The sequence below is a fragment of the Euphorbia lathyris genome, chromosome 3 (assembly GCF_963576675.1).
Source record: "Euphorbia lathyris chromosome 3, ddEupLath1.1, whole genome shotgun sequence".
NCBI lineage: Eukaryota > Viridiplantae > Streptophyta > Magnoliopsida > Malpighiales > Euphorbiaceae > Euphorbia > Euphorbia lathyris.
In genome coordinates this window covers 59,391,973-59,408,317 of record NC_088912.1, presented here as the reverse complement: position 1 = coordinate 59,408,317, position 16,345 = coordinate 59,391,973, and the positions used below count along the sequence as shown (strand labels likewise).

The 16,345-nt window shown below is 39.7% G+C and overlaps 1 non-coding gene across 1 annotated transcript; it reads right to left on the bottom strand.

The window, feature by feature from the left end:
* Positions 1 to 15,994: 15,994 nt before the first annotated feature.
* Positions 15,995 to 16,101, bottom strand: LOC136225176 (small nucleolar RNA R71). The gene has a single exon (XR_010686906.1). It is a non-coding gene; the product is annotated as a small nucleolar RNA R71 (small nucleolar RNA).
* Between the last annotated feature and the right edge of the window lie 244 nt (positions 16,102 to 16,345).

The following is a 16,345-nucleotide window of genomic DNA, read 5'->3' as shown; positions in this document are numbered from 1 at the left end:
AGAAGAATGTTAAGGAGGATGCTCCTGTTAATGTTTAATTTTTGTTTGTAAAACTTTAAGTACAGTTTTTCAAAAATCCTTGCTATTTATTTATTTTACTTTTACGTTTGCGTAAGTAAATTTATAGGCTTTTAGGATTTGTTTTGAAGTAGGTGGCCAGCCATACTCCATTGTGCGAACCTTTGTGAAGGTTTGAAGCTATTTTATTCCTTTAGAGGAAGTTAAGCTGCCTTAGGGATCGTCTTGCTACCTATCTTTGAGGTGAAGCGATTCGCCTTTAGGACTTGTGAACCCTTCTTTGGGAAGGGTGCAAGAGAGTGTAAAGACCTTGCGTCCAAGGAATGTTTTAACTCTATCTCGAATGGTGATCATCTAAGGATGGATCCGCCCATGAGATTGTTCTCCTATCTTTGAGGAGAAAAAGTAGCTATGTGATAGCAGTACTTTTTAGTGTGGGAAGCGTTGGATGCCCCCCTTCTTTTTGAGACTGGAATATTTATATTGCTGTAAGAAAACACTTAAAAAGAATATGGACAATAGAACAATTGCTTTTTATTGATAGGAGATACGCTTTATTACAGCAAGCGGGTCTTATATGTGAGCCTTATTAAAACCTTTAATAAGAAAAACCCCATGGGAAAAAAGCTTATTAAAGGAAAAAGAGTACTCAAGACCTTGTTTACATTCTATTTTCTGGCGAAGTATTTGCGGAGATTTTGGAGATTCCATGTGCGCGGCAATGTATTTCCTTCCATGTCTTAAATTTTAAATGTGGCGAACCCAATCTTGTCCACTATTTGATACGGACCTGTCCAGGTGAGCCCTAGCTTGCCCTTCCCTTCTCTAGATTGGATGTTGTCGTCCTTGCGGAGCACGAGGTCTCCCACATTCAAGTCTACAAGCTTGGCGTTTTTGTCATGATAAGCTGCGATCCGCTGCTTGTATGCCGCCATACGCACATATGCCTTGTCTCTCCTATCTTCCACTTGATCAAGACTTACTTTCAATCTTTGACTGTTTTCATCCTCGCAATAGAATGCAACTCTGTCACTTGGAACCAGTATCTCGACTGGGATTACAGCTTCCACACCATGAGAGAGGGCGAACGGGGTTTCGCCTGTGGCCGTTCGGGGAGTAGTGCGATACGCGCATAAGACGCTCATTAACTGATCCGCCCATTTCTTATCATGCTCACCCAGTCTTTTCTTTATTCCTTTTACGATTGTCCGATTCGTGACTTCGGTCATACCGTTTGATTGTGGGTAATATACGGAGGCGAATTTGTTCAGAATGCCCAATTTTTCACAGAAAGCTTTGAACTCACCACAGTTGAATTGCGTCCCATTATCAGTGATGATCGTGTGTGGTACCCCATATCTTCCCACGATATTATCTTTGACGAACTCCACCATTTGTTCAGCATTGATGGAGGAGACAGCTTCAGCCTTTACCCATTTGGTGAAATGGTCTACTGCCACCACCACGTACTTCCTTTGTCTACGAGTAGGAGGAAATGGTCCAACAATGTCAATTCCCCAGACAGCAAAGGGTCGACCTTCGATGATGGGCCTCTGGAGATGTTTGGAGGTATGGGATTCATTCGCATGAATCTGACAACTATGGCAAGATTCCACCAGTTTCTGTGCATCAAGTTCCGCCGTGGGCCAATAAAATCCCGCTAACCTAGATTTCTTCAAGATGAAAGCGGATGCCTCATGGGCTCCACATGTTCCTTCGTGTAGCTCCTTGAGAACCTGTTGTCCTTCTTCTGGCAAAATGCATTTTAACCAAGAGTGGCTAAAAGATTTTCTGTAGAGGCAACCGTTTATCATAGAGAAATAGGCCGCCTTCCTGACTATCCGCCGAGCTTTCTCCTTGTCCGTAGGTAGGGCTCCATCTAATAGATACTGGCGGATGGTGGACCTCCAATCATTTTCTACGGTCGTGAGTATGGATACTTCCTCCAAGGCGAAGGCGGGAGCTGCTTTGACTTCGAATGGGCATTGTGGATCCGCCCAGTTCTCCTTGCTGGAGGCCATTTTAGCTAGATGATCTGCCTCGTTGTTTGATCCTCAAGGTACATGGATCAGTTCCCATTTAGTTTCTTTTGCTTCAAGGTGATCCAACAATTTTTTGACTTCAGCAACATATTTGGCCAAAACATCATCTTTTACCTCGTAATTTTTTATCACCTGGTTGACCATCAACTTGGATTCGCTATAGATCACAATCCGCTCGGGAGTGATTTCTTTTAACAGGCGCAGACCCAATATTAAGGCCTCATATTCCGCCGCATTGTTGGTTGCAAGGAAATCCAATTTTGCTGCGTACCGTAGCTTTATATAGTGAGGACCCTTGATCATAGTGCCTATACATGCTCCTTCGGCCGAGGAAGCTCCATCCGTATACATTGTCCATTCTTCGACTTGAGATTTAGGGAGATTCATTCCCTCTTCCGTGAATTCATTCACAAAGTCTGCCAAGACTTGACTCTTCAAGGCTGATCTGCTTTCGTATCGTACATCAAATTCTCCAAGGCGGATTGCCCACTCCATCAATCTCCCTGAAGTTTTTAGCTTTTGCAATACCTTCCTCATGGGTATATTTGTTCGAACTATGACAGTATGAGCCTAGAAGTAAGGCCTAAGGCGGATTGATGTGGTGACAAGGGCCAGCGCCATTTTATCGAGCTTGGAATATCTGGTTTCAGCATCCGTTAATACTTTGCTTACATAATAGATTGGATACTGCTGGCCATCCTCTTCCCTTATCATGACCGTGCAAACAGCTTTATCTGTAACCGAGACATACATGTAAAGATTCTCACCTTTCAAGGGTCGACTCGTCAAGGGCGGTTCTGTGAAAAACCGTTTGATTCCTTCAAAGGCTTTTTCGCAATCCTCGTTCCATTCAAACGCCTTTCGCTTCTTGATCACCTCATAGAAGGGCTAGCATCTACAGGCCGAACATGAGATAAACCTGCCCAAGGCTACGATCCGCCCGTTAAGATGTTGCACTTCCCTGATATTCTGTGGCGCTTGCATTTCCAGAACGGCCTTGATCTTGTCAAGATTTGGGCTCACTCCTTTCTGGCTAATCATGAATCCCAAGAACTTTCCATACGTTGCACAAAAGGTACATTTTTCTGGGTTCAGTTTGATGTTGTGACGTCGGAGTACGCCCAGTACCTCCCTTACATCATCTGCATGCTTTTCCACAGTGGTACTCTTGATGATCATATCATCTACATAGACGGAGTAGTTATCACCTTTGCTTTTCGCGAATATTTTATTCATCATCCGTTGATAGGTTGCACCTGCGTTCTTAAGCCCAAAGGGCATGACTTTGAAGCAATAAGTGGCTTGGTGAGTCACGAACGAGGTTTTGATTCTATCTGAAGGCTCCATTGGAATTTGGTGATAACTCGACTTTACGTCAGTGAAAGAGTACATGGCGTGTCCCGCGGTTCCATCTATGAGGATATCAATACACGGCAAAGGGTAGTTGTCTTTGGGACAAACTTTGTTGAGATCTGTAAAGTCAATACACATGCGGTATGATCCGCCCGCTTTCTTGACTAGAACCACATTCGCTAGCCATTGTGTATAAAGTACCTCTTCGATGGCATCCGCCCGCTGGAGCTTGGTGATTTCTTCTTCTATCACCTTCTGCCTTTCAAGACCATGGTTTTTCCGTTTTTGGGCTACCGGAACCGCGTCCTTGTCGATGTTAAGTTTGTGAGTGATCACATCTGGACTAATCCCGGGGAGGATCTCATCTTTCCATGCAAAGACGTCTTCTGCCTCATGGAGAACCTTGGTGATTGCTTCCTTAATTTCTCCCTTGAGCCATTTAGCCATTCGTACCTGTTTTTCATCCGCCATGAGGTACATCTCCATTTCGTCCAAGGCCATTGTGACGAGTTCTTCCTCCTCCTCGTCTTTAGACTGGGGGCGAATCATTAATGATGCCGAATACGTCTCCTGAGCTACCTTTTGGCTTCCTCTGATCATTACACCTCCCTTGGCCGTGGGGATATAAAGAGTTAAGTGGCGTATGGAGATAAGGGCTGCTGCTTCGGAGATAAAGGGTCGCCCAAGGATAATATTGTAAGCTAACTGGCCATCCAGGATAGAAAATTCTAGATCACCTTTCCAGACTTGATCTTCATCTGTTAACTCACAATCTAGTGTTACCTGGCCTTTTGTTTGGATGGTATGTCCCGTCACTCCCAGGATGTCCACTACGGTGGTTTCCACTTGGATTGGGTCGACCATAAGCTTGGCAAATGCTCCTCTTTAGATGACATTGCACGAACTTCCGGTATCGATCATTACTCTTTTCATCTCCCAGTCTTCCACTTTCATAGTAATGACCAAGGCATCCGCATGAGGAGATCTCCGGGCCAACATTTGCAAAAGGGCGATTAAGTGATGCCTTGTCGAGAGCAGTGGTTCTTGCCTTTTTCAGTACAGGTTGGTACCCAAGTCCGCCTGCTATGACATTGATGGTCCTTTTTGCTTTCTTCTTCGGATCATCTCTGGATCTATCACCATCTCCCTTCTTGCCATCATTTTGGACGAACCGGTCCAATTTGCCTCTCTCGATAAGCCGTTCTATTTCTCTGGCTAACTCCCAACATGCGTCTGTGTCATGGCCATTTTTCCTGTGGTATTTACAATAATTTTTGGGATTTTTCCCGGTGTTAGTGTACTCCCCCCTTTTGGTTCGGGGTATGAAATGCTCCGCTTGTGCTGGCTGTTCTCTATCCACATTAGCACTTCGCTTTTAGAGGCATTAAGAGGTGTGAAGGACGTGACAAATGCCGATTTGTTCTTAGAGCCCCTCCGCCGGCTTCTAGAGGAGGAATCCTGGTGCTTGTCTTTCTCTCTATCTCGGCGGTGAGATTCGCCTTTGTCCTTTCTAGGCGGAGATAGTGATTCTCGGTGAATGTCGTCTAACTCCATAAAGTCCTTGCATCTTTCGATTAATTCTGCCATATCACGGGGCTTTTTCCGAATTAAATCTTCTTGCAGGCTTTTACACGTGGTGTTTTTTGCTAGAGCTTCTGCTGCCATGGAGACATCCACATCGACAATTCGTATACACAATTTGTTGAAATTGTCTACATATTCTCTGAGGGGTTCATTCGCCTTCTGCTTTAACTCAAAAAGCTTTCGTGACTTGACCACAGGAGGAATACATCCGGCGAATTTAGCACAAAACTCCCTACTCAATTGATCCCAGCTATCAATAGATCCAGGAGGTAAAGATTGGAACCAATCATAAGCGGGGCCTCCTAAGGTGGTGATAAACATCCGGTATAAGACCGCCTCACTAGCACGGTTAAGGCTGAGCAACATCCGGTACTTTCTTGCATGGGCCTCCGGGTTGTCCGCACCTATGTAAAGGGGTATATTAGGTATTTTAAAATGCCTCTCTGTTTCCTCAGCTTCGATCCACGCTGTAAAAGGCGAATCATGATTGGCGAATGGATTATGTCGAGCGTCCTCTTTATTAATGCGGAGCACCGCAGCTCTAACTCGATCATCAAAATTCTCCGGACCCGTCCTGGGGCGTCCTCTTCGTGGTGATCGACTCGGAGGTCTCCTACGGGGAGATCTACTTGGAGAAGATGAAGAGCAGGAACCAGATGACGGATCTGATGGTGAACGTCCACCTCCACCACCGTGTCCGCCACCACCTTGTCCTCCACCACCTTGGCCATTATTGCCTCTATGGTCTCCTGAAGGAAGGTGCCTATCCTCTCCTTGGTGTGGCGGTGGCGGTGGCCTATCTGAACGTGGCGTCTCTACTGGCCTCTTACTTTGTCTACGACCAGTAGATGGGGGTAATCTACCCCTACGGGAGGATCTTGGTCTCCGGGGCGAAGGTGATTTCGATCGCCTACTTTTCTCTTTTCTACGCTTTTTGTGTCTTCGACCTTCCGATCCGCCCTCAGGGAGACTCGACCGCGGGCGGCTTGGATTACCTAATCCGCCCAGATTTATCCTTTGACTTCCACCTGTTTCATCAGAAAATAATTGTCGATTGAGTGTCGGGTTGTTACCAGCTACGGTAGTAGTCACCATGGAATCCGTGGGTTGAATTTGGAAGAATGAAGAATCATGGGCGCCAGATCCTACAATGGCTTGTTGCCATTGAGATGACGTAGGGTTGGTGCGCCGAAGCTCTGGTACTATCATGAACGACCTTAAGCGTCTCTCCATATCAGGGCCAAACGCTCTTCCTATGGCTCCCGCACATGTTTCAACGAATGCATCTGGCGACAGACTCCTTCCATCCTGAGTTGCTGGAGTACTCACATCAACGCGTCCAGCGCTTCATTCAGGTTGGCTTGAGGGTGTTACCAAGGGCGTTTCAACCCCTGAGGAGGGGTTCTGTTCTCCATTTGTCATATCTTTTCTAATGTGAACGAAAACCCTTTATTTGATTAAGAGTTCCTGTTGGGGTTTAGTGTCCTATAGACAATTGTTGCAGGATACAAACTTAATGTAAATGAATTGTTCTTTATATCATTTGTTTTAATGAGATATATGTTTTATAACTATATAAAGGCAATCCCTTTTAAGCACTAAATAAAGTCTAATAAAAGGAAATCCGTAAGTTTGTTTAAAGTGATTATAAAGTGTTCATACAAGCATGAAGTGAGACAAAACTTTATAATAAACTAATAAACTTAAAACCACCCCAAGTCAAGTGATATGTTTAGGATTGATATATCACTGTTGAGACTTGTATGTAACAATGTCTTCTGTCCGACAGAAAGCTGATCTCACAAGCTTCATATATATAGATATCTGGACAGTTACATAGATCTGATGAAACGTCGTTCATTAGGATTGGGGATCCGATTTGAGATAACAGGATGGGTAGATTCATCCTTGTCACTTGTTCATCTCATTGGTATTAATAGGTATAACTAATCCTCAGACTCAAAGGAATGTTAATTGGTCATCCTGAATTACTGAATGTGAGACTTTGATCCTGCTGTCCCATGATCCTTAACAGAGATGACTCTGGGGTGTGAACGGCAAAGGTTGGGTGTCACAGGAGGTAATATCAGGGTAGTTATACATTGGATTGAGCATTTATCACTCCCGATTAATGGGAGATACATCCAAGGATCGCTTGTGGAAGACTCGACTCTAAATCCTTGCAAGGTGATAGCTTAAGAGTACGAAATACAGATTTCACTTAACCTATCTATTTGAGTTGACTCGGCCTATACAAGTAAAACGAACGTCTCGCTATTTGTGACTTGACATCACCCATAGTCATAAGATTCAGTTCAAGGATGTAGTTGATAAAGGATCGAATTATACTGTAACTAATACGGAAAGGTTAACGACAGAATCAACCTGTCTTCTTAACGGACTCTGGGGGAATGATTACAGACTTGCCAATAACATACTCAGTACATCATTCCATTATGCAAGGATTAAATATAATTTTTGAAGAAATTAATTTAATAGTTGCATACGGCCAGAAGTAGTAAGAACCTAATGGATCACACATAAGACTTGGAACCAAAAGAGAGATGGATGTCATTAATAGATGGAAGCCCAATTGAGCCCAGTAAGGCCCATTTAAATAGAGGGGGCCGAAATTTGTATGTAATAAATAAGGAATTATTTTAATTCCATTAATCCTAATTTGATTAGGTTTGTGAATTAAATTAATTAAGAGATAATTAAGTTAGGAGTTTTAATTAGATTAATATACTCCTATTATTATCCAATTAGGTTATTTATTATTATCCTAGATATATTAGATATATAATGAGATAATAATTGGGAATTCTATTCCAAATTGAATTTCTATTAAGTAACCTATTCATATCTAACTAGGGTTTAGATACAAGTGATTATATATACCCCTCTATACATGAATTTCGACTAAGGCTATAGACTACCCCCTTTGTGATTTTCGAAATTGCAAGTAAGAGAGAGAAAGAGAATTCGACTCCCCTAGTTCGTGGACAAGAATTCATACGGCTTCCATCGATCGATTAATTTCATCTATCTCCTTTTTCTTTGATCTTGTGTTGGTTAATTAGAGGCAATCTATTTTGGTTGCATCTCATACGGTTGATTCTAACTTAATCTCACCGTGTTATACTTCGTGCTTGGGAACTCGGAGAAGAATTGTGGGCGCTTCTTTAACAACGGTAGATTGTTCTTCAAGAGGTATTTCTTCTTATCCCTCTTTATATGAAATAACGATTAACGGATCCTATGGTTAAAAGGAAGTAGGCTAAAATTTTTATATTTCCGCTGCTATACCTTAGCCTAATTTCCTTCAGTTCCACCTTCACCGCACCAATTGATGACTAGTGGAGAATTTTCGATAGGAATCTGTCTCTGTGGGGGCGTCGTTGGGTTCGACGGGGGGAAGCTCCGATGCCAAAATCAGTATAGGAGAACAAGAGAGCAAACTGAATTGACAAAGGGTAAGTGAAAGTGTACCTTGATAGCCTGAGACATAGGCTATATATAGTCATGAAGCCGTAACTTTCAGTAACTAGAAAGTCTCCATTAATGTTCCATTAATGGCGGTTACTGGTTTCCTTTAAGTTGGTTGTTAGCTAATTGATAGCTCATTAATGGTCTTTATAGCCGGATCGGCCCAACCGTTCTAATGGTGGATTGAGTGTTATTGGAGATTCGCCTCACAGGTTCGCTCACGGGTCTCTTTTGGTGAGACCTTGGTGATCCGCCCGTCGGATCTCTTTGTTTCAATACGCCGCGGTATTCCCGTATCAGTTGATCAACACGTGGCGTTCTTAGGCAAATATCTCTTTTGATCCTTGGGATAATATCACAATGTTATCACACGTTCACCGCACCAAATGATATCGGAATATCCTGAGAGTACTCGAGCACTGCCTCTAATGACCTGTAAGATAGAAAATAGTTAGACAGGGGGCCGGAGACTGGTGAACACTCTCTAATACCTAAGTTAGTATGTGAATACAAAGCTTAGGGGGAAAGTAATGGAGTTTGAGTATATAGAATTGTATACCTTCCTCTTTGAACTTGGCTCCTATTTATAGACATTTGAAGCTAGGCTTAGATACACGTGTCACAACCATATTGGTTTGGAATCTAAATTCCCGTTCCAGATGGCTTTAGCGTGTGATTGACATTTGAAGATGTTACTCTCATGATTTCCACTTGATACCTTTGGGGACCCTAGATGGCCCAGCCCAAAAGTATGGTTAATGGGCCTTTGAGAACCATTTAAGACCCAAACTTCATTGTACACCGTATCACATTCAAACCAAATACAATAACATTATTAAATCATCCCTTACATTAATTTTAATTTTGAAAAAATCCCTTATATTTTTCCAAAACCATTGACATACCTCACTTAATTTACTTTACCTTATCATACTTTAATGACACTTCTTTCAAATAAAGTGTAAATTTGAGTATATTTGTGTTAAAAAATGAAAGTTATACACCAAAATTTTAAATGGGTGAAAGGTTGTACATCAATCATATAATTTATCCTTGTTTTTGCTGTATCTTCCCCAAAATTTACAAAACCTCAAAAAAAATTCTCTCGTTTCCTTTTCTATTTTCATCGTGTTTTTTCTTATTAGTTTTGACTGGTGTCAGAAATTTATGATTCCACTGTGACCGGAGAATTGATATAATGCCCCTACTTGCACTAGCCTATATGTTTTAGTTGAATGCATTCGATTTTCATAAATGAAAATAAGTAGCACTTTTAGCTCAAAATCTAAATACTTTTTGGTAATTAATTTGATTACTCCAGTTGTTTAGACACCCTTCGGTTAGGTGAAAATCTAAATATTTTGAACAATGGTATGCTCAGTAATAAAAGAAAAAGAAAAAAGAAAAAAGTAATTAGCATTTGAAATTGTCATCTTGAATTTGGTTATTTTGGCAGCTAGAATAATGGTTAAAAAAAAAAAAAAAAAAAGTATAAATGAACGAATTGAAGAGTGGGAAAGGAAAATGAGCAATGAAGTATGTTTGTAACCAAGTCCCGTAACCGTCGGTTGGATCTGAGATTCCTATTAATTTATTGATAATTTCGTTCCATTTGAATTGGAATATGGGTTGTGGGATTTCTAACCTGAAAATAAAAATAAAATCCATCTCTGGAAGAAAAGATGAATCTGAAAGTGATTCTTCTGAAGGATCATTCTTGAGGAAGGTTATCGATTCAAACGACAAGGAAAGAGGATTTAAAGAAGAAGATCGTTCAAGCATCTTACTTTCTCCTGCCTCTCCTAGTTTTAGGGTTTATTGCGCTCATGATGAATATATTCATCCCCCATATCAAGGTGTTTTATTTTTGTTATTATTAATTATTCATTCTGACATGACATTAATTAATATGGTTTGGTTAATATTGCAGATAATGCTCAGGAAGATATTAAATCATTAAAAGAGGGAGGAAATGGAGATAAGGTATAAATCAGAATTCACACAGAATTGATTCTAATGTTGAGAGAGTTATAAGGTTGAATGGATGCAGGAAATGGAGAGAGGAAGAAGAGGAAGAAGAAGAATTAGGAATGCAATGTACATTGGGAAATCAGCATTTGGAGGGTCGTTAAGAAGGAAAACTTTACTTACCCAAACTCACAAATTGGCTGCTGGATAATTCTTTTCTTTTTACTTCATCAGTTTCAATTCAATATACTTACATACACAATCCTATTCTTAATATATATACTTACATACACAATCCTAGTTTCAACTATATATGCATTCACCACTACACTACACTTTGTCTTCAAACCCATATCGTGCTAAAGGTTTATTCAATATACATCCGCTCCCTAGAGATATACTCAACCAAAAGCGCCTTGGACCGATGTCCCATCCATCTCTAAATCTTTGCTTTCATTATGTAAAACCGGATTGCCTCCACTCAAAACTGGAAAACCATTTTCCTCCACCATATTCACCCTCAATCAAGGAGCCAGATATTGTCCGTTGCTTGCCGGAGGACCAACAAAACAAATTACGTGTTGAAATAATAAACTTATAATTAATAGAGTCTTTAATGTGGTTCAGTGTATTATCCAAGAGTCATTTCTGTATCTGTATTTATAGAGTGTCCAAGAGTCATTTCTGTATCTGTGTATTTATAGAGAGTTAATGTGGTTTACTAAGAGTCATGTTTGTAATCTATAAATACCTATCAATACAAAGTAGTAAGGCAAGAGAATTAGAAAAGATAATTTTCTTCCATCAATTATACTCTTCCTCTGTACCTCTGAAAGTTTATTTATTCTCCTAAAAAATTGAGAATCATGATGAAGAGAGAAATCATGATTGGTTCATGGGAGACCAAGTCCCAGATTTGGAAAGCTATGCGCTTATGCATAGATGACATCAAAGAACAAGTTGATTCTTTGACCTTCGAGGAGATCAGGAGGGTGTTGGAAAATGATTTGGGATTGGAGAAATATGCTTTGGATGGACAAAAGAAATTTGTCATGCAATGTCTGGTGGAATCCTTAGAAATTGATGATGATGAGAATTCTGAGGATTTAGGAGAAATTGGTGAAAGACATGCGAAGGTACAAGAACATGTATCTGATGATGAGGAGAAAATGGAAGATTCTCCTGTGATGGATCTTTTGCCAGAAACTGATCCAGTCAGTAAGAAGAAAGAAGTTCCAAGTAAGTTCAACATTAGCAAGACCATGATGAAGAGAGTTTCCTATATTAAAGCCAATTATGAGGAACTTATAACGGCCCGTCTTTGTCGACTGTTAGAGGAAGATATGGGAATTGAGAAATTTGCACTTGATCCATTCAACAAATATATAAGCAATCATATAGATGACGTATTGCAATGGGCTGATGAGAATTCGGAGTCCTTAGACAGAGAGATTGATGAGGACGACGAAGATGAAGTAAAACCAAAGAATAAAATTAGTGCAAAGCAAATGGTGCAAACTTGTGAAGTAACTAAAAAGAGGAAGAGACTTGATAAAGAAGTGAACGCATCAGGCAAGAAGCAAAGTAAGCCTGTGGAAGAAACAACGAAGAACAACAGTGGTGCAAAAGGCACTCAGGATGCATCCAATGATAGTTGTTCTCAATTATCTAATGTCAAGGAAAAGGGAGTTTCAACACCAGCGTATGGTAAAAATGTTGAGATCAAAAGTGAGACAGAGCTAATGAAGGAAATGAAAGAAATATTTTTCATAGAAGAATTTCCATCAAACACATCTGAAAAAGAAATCATGGAAGTTAAAAAGAGAAAGGAAAGAGTGAAAGAAGTCGAGGGAATTGACATGCGTAGTATTATGTCAATGTCATATAGAAGGTGCACTACAAGTTATGTTCCACATCCAAACCCCAAAATATCAGTTGACAGTGATAATAGTGATGTTGATGGTACTGACGAAGATGATGATGATGAGGAAGAAGAAAATGATGGAGATACTAATGGGGATGATGGAAGCTACCATGAAAAGGTCAATAACAATGAATTTCGAAGAAAACATTGGAGATAATTATGGGATTGATGGCAGCTAAAGTGAAGAGATGAAGTTTGAAGATTTAAATAGATTACAGACTACTGACTATTTTTGGTGTTACGAAGGGATAAAAAAATTATAAGTTTAAGGGGGTGTGTTGAAATAATAAACTTATAATTAATAGAGTCTTTAATGTGGTTCAGTGTATTATCCAAGAGTCATTTCTGTATCTGTATTTATAGAGTGTCCAAGAGTCATTTCTGTATCTGTATTTATAGAGAGTTAATGTGGTTTACTAAGAGTCATGTTTGTAATCTATAAATACCTATCAATACAAAGTAGTAAGACAAGAGTTAATGTGGTTTACTAAGAGTCATATTTGTAATCTATTATGCACTCCAATCGTAATAGGGAACTCTTCAGTCTTCCCAACACTAGTACGTACACTCGTGCATGCTCCCTCATACATGTCTTTTATGGTGTCAATATATTTCCGCGAAATGCCTTTCCTTATCAAGGCCCACCAAAGTACTTCCCTTGGTACCTTATCATATGCTACCAAGGGAAGTACTTTGGTGGGCCTTGATAAGGCCTTAAAATTGGATCAAAGGCCCAAAGACCTAATTCAACCCAATAGCTGGAAGGATCTAGAAGCAAAGCCCATGCCATAAATAATACTTGTTTCGGAAGATAGAGATCAAGGCATAGAAGACAAGATCAACGTTGACTCTAGACTACTGACACTACACCTCCATATAAGGAAAGAAGTACAAGGAGCAGACGGCTTGTCCCCTAGTCCACTTGGAATTTTTACCTTATTTGTGTAGATAGTTAGACTGCCTCTATCAAGACCAAGAAGCGTGATGTCTCCTGGACATAATGGAAAAGAGAGGCTCAACGACTGGTTGAGTGTATTGAGTGCTGAGGATGAAAAGGACATAAGAGAGCCTTTTCCTCCAATGATTATTTTGAAATCCGAAATGACCTGCCTCAGTGTCACTATAAAAGCCCCATCATTTGCTCATTTTGGATACCATAGACTTGTATTCACAAAGCTTTGCAAATACCTAAGGATTCTTTTTACAGCTATGTAATGGGAGTCTTTAGGGTTAGCTTGATATCTAGCACAATAGCATATAGAGAATTGAATATTTGGAGTGCTGTAAGTAAGATAAAGTATAGAGCCAATCATACCTCTATACAATTTACTATCTACTGGCTTACCATCCTTATCTATTGAAAGTACATTATCTGTACTCATAGGTGTTGACATAGGCTTATAGTTCTCCATTTCATATTTCTTCAATATCTCCTTGGCATACTGTTAAGACCAAAATATACCTAAAATATCATCAATAATTACATCAATATTGCTACGAATTTATGCTATTTATAACTGTTTAGAAAGCTTTTACTCTCGAATATGTTTCTTTCTTGTAAGGTACATAAATATTTGGTAAAATCCAAATAGGAATGAAAAGAGCTCAAAAACAGAAGAAAAACCCTACAAAAGGAGTCGAAGACGACGAAAATTAATAACGCCAAGTCAAGGGCGAGAACGAAAGCCGAAGAAGTGAAAAACGTTCCGTGCCGCGACCGCGGCCCCCAAATTCTCGGTCGCGACACGCGTTCTTCAGCTTCTCCTTCCCTTCGTTTAAAAACCAATTGATGCTCCCCCATTCTCGGTAGAGAATTTAACATTCTCGATACGAGCAGGAGTCTGTAGAGGCCTAGTTACACACTTTCGTTTTCGACGAAACACGATCGTTCGGGTGGATAAAGACGTCCTTTCGCAATGGATACCATCCTTCACAACGGACACGACACTTCAATCAAGACTCTTCAACATCTATAAATAAAGAGTTGATGGAGAGTTGAAGATATGTAGAAGAAAGAGATTAGTATAGAATTTATGCAGAAATTCCGAGTCAAGTGATTCAGAAGTTAGATTTCGATTCTGTAAAAAGCAATATGCTGTACACACATTGTTTATTCAATAATAACAAGTTTAGTAGCGTTTAGACATTGTTCCAATTTAGTTTTCATTTTGGTAGTAGACCGACCCAGTCTCTATTACGAAGATTCAACGAGAAGATTGAGTAGAGGATCCGCCCCTGAGCCTGACAAACTCTAACGAAACCCAAGGAAAGGATTGACAACCTGTTCACTTGCAAGCCGTCGAATGTTTCCATGCTCCATGTTCTCTGTAAACGTGTATCAATTTATATTTCATCTAATAAAGTATGTTCTATTCGATAGATTGTTATGCAGCACTTTGGTAAAGGATCCGAAGTGGATGCTGGTGTTTTCATTAAAACGTATTTAATTCAAAATCTTTACAAGGAAACTTTGTTGAACACTTAGGCAAATTATTATCTCGAAAGAGTTTTAATTTGATTAAAGGCAATTATCCCAGATAGGGTTTTGTCATGTTCAAAGCCAAATAATTAGAGGTTCCGTCATTTATTTCATCTTTATAATTCATACAAAGTTTAAAGTTGTTTTCTTTGCTTAATGCAAACAAATACATTTGTTTACTTTTCTAAAAAGTACTAAACGTTCCTATCTTGCAAATTCATTCTTAAACCAGAGTATTTTCTAACGTTTTCATACTCTAACCTAATTCTCATTCTAGCAATTTCAAAACCAAAACCGATTAAACGATTTTCCATATTATAAACCTTAAAGTAAATTTAACCGATTATAAATAAGTTTTGTTTCGAAAAACGTTCCATGTGGGATCGATATCTTTTATTACTACAAGCGTATACCGTGCACTTGCGGAAATATCTCAACAAGTTTTTGGCGACGTTACCGGGGAACGCCAAAATTTTCGACAAAATTTTAAATCTTTCGTGTTTTATTTCGAATCTAGGTTTATTTATACTTATTCAAACTTTTATATTTTATTTATTTTAAATTACTAACATATTTATTTTTCAAATTCTGTTTTGTAGGTAGTTTCGATTCGTGCGAAATTTCAGGTTCATGCGCAGTTCTCGAAGTTCAGGCACGTCACCAGATCCTATTGACCCAGAAATTGAAAGAACTCTTAAAAAGAACAAGAAAGAAAAGAAAAACAAAAACAAAACCCCAATAAAAACTAGAATTACCGAGCCAGAAGTTATGGCCACACTTATGGATTACGCTAGGCCAGGAGTGGCCTGTGTAACAAACAGTATAGTTAGACCCCAAATTAATGCACACCATTTTGAAATTAAGCCAGCATTGCTTAATATGTTGCAAAATAACGTAACATTTTACGGGTTACCTAACGAAAATCCTAACACCCATTTGACAAATTTCTTAGAAATTTGTGACACTTTTAAAATTACTGATGTAACTGCAGAAGCAATCAAACTTCGCCTTTTTCCTTTTACTTTGAAGGATCGAGCCAAAGAATGGTTAACTTCTATGCCAGCCGCATCATTTGAGACTTGGGAGCAATTAGCCCAAGCATTTTTATCAAAAAAATTTCCTTTAGCAAAAACCGCAAGAGTCATTAAAGAGTTAACATCTTTTTCTCAAAATGATAATGAAACTCTTTATGAGGCTTGGGAACATTTTAAAGAAATTCAACGTTTATGCCCACACCACCAGTTGCCCGCTGAACTTTTAATGCAAACATTTTATAATGGACTAAATCCTACAACTAGAGGTTCATTGGACGCTATGTCTGGAGGGTTATTCATGAAGAAAACATCTGCCCAAGCAAGAGAACTTTTGGAGAAAATGGCAATCAACAGCAGTATGTGGCCCGCGGAACGTGGACACGTACCATTAGTGAAACCATCATCCTCAACTACGTCATCAGTTAAAGGTATAGTGAATCTTGATCCAGTTGCG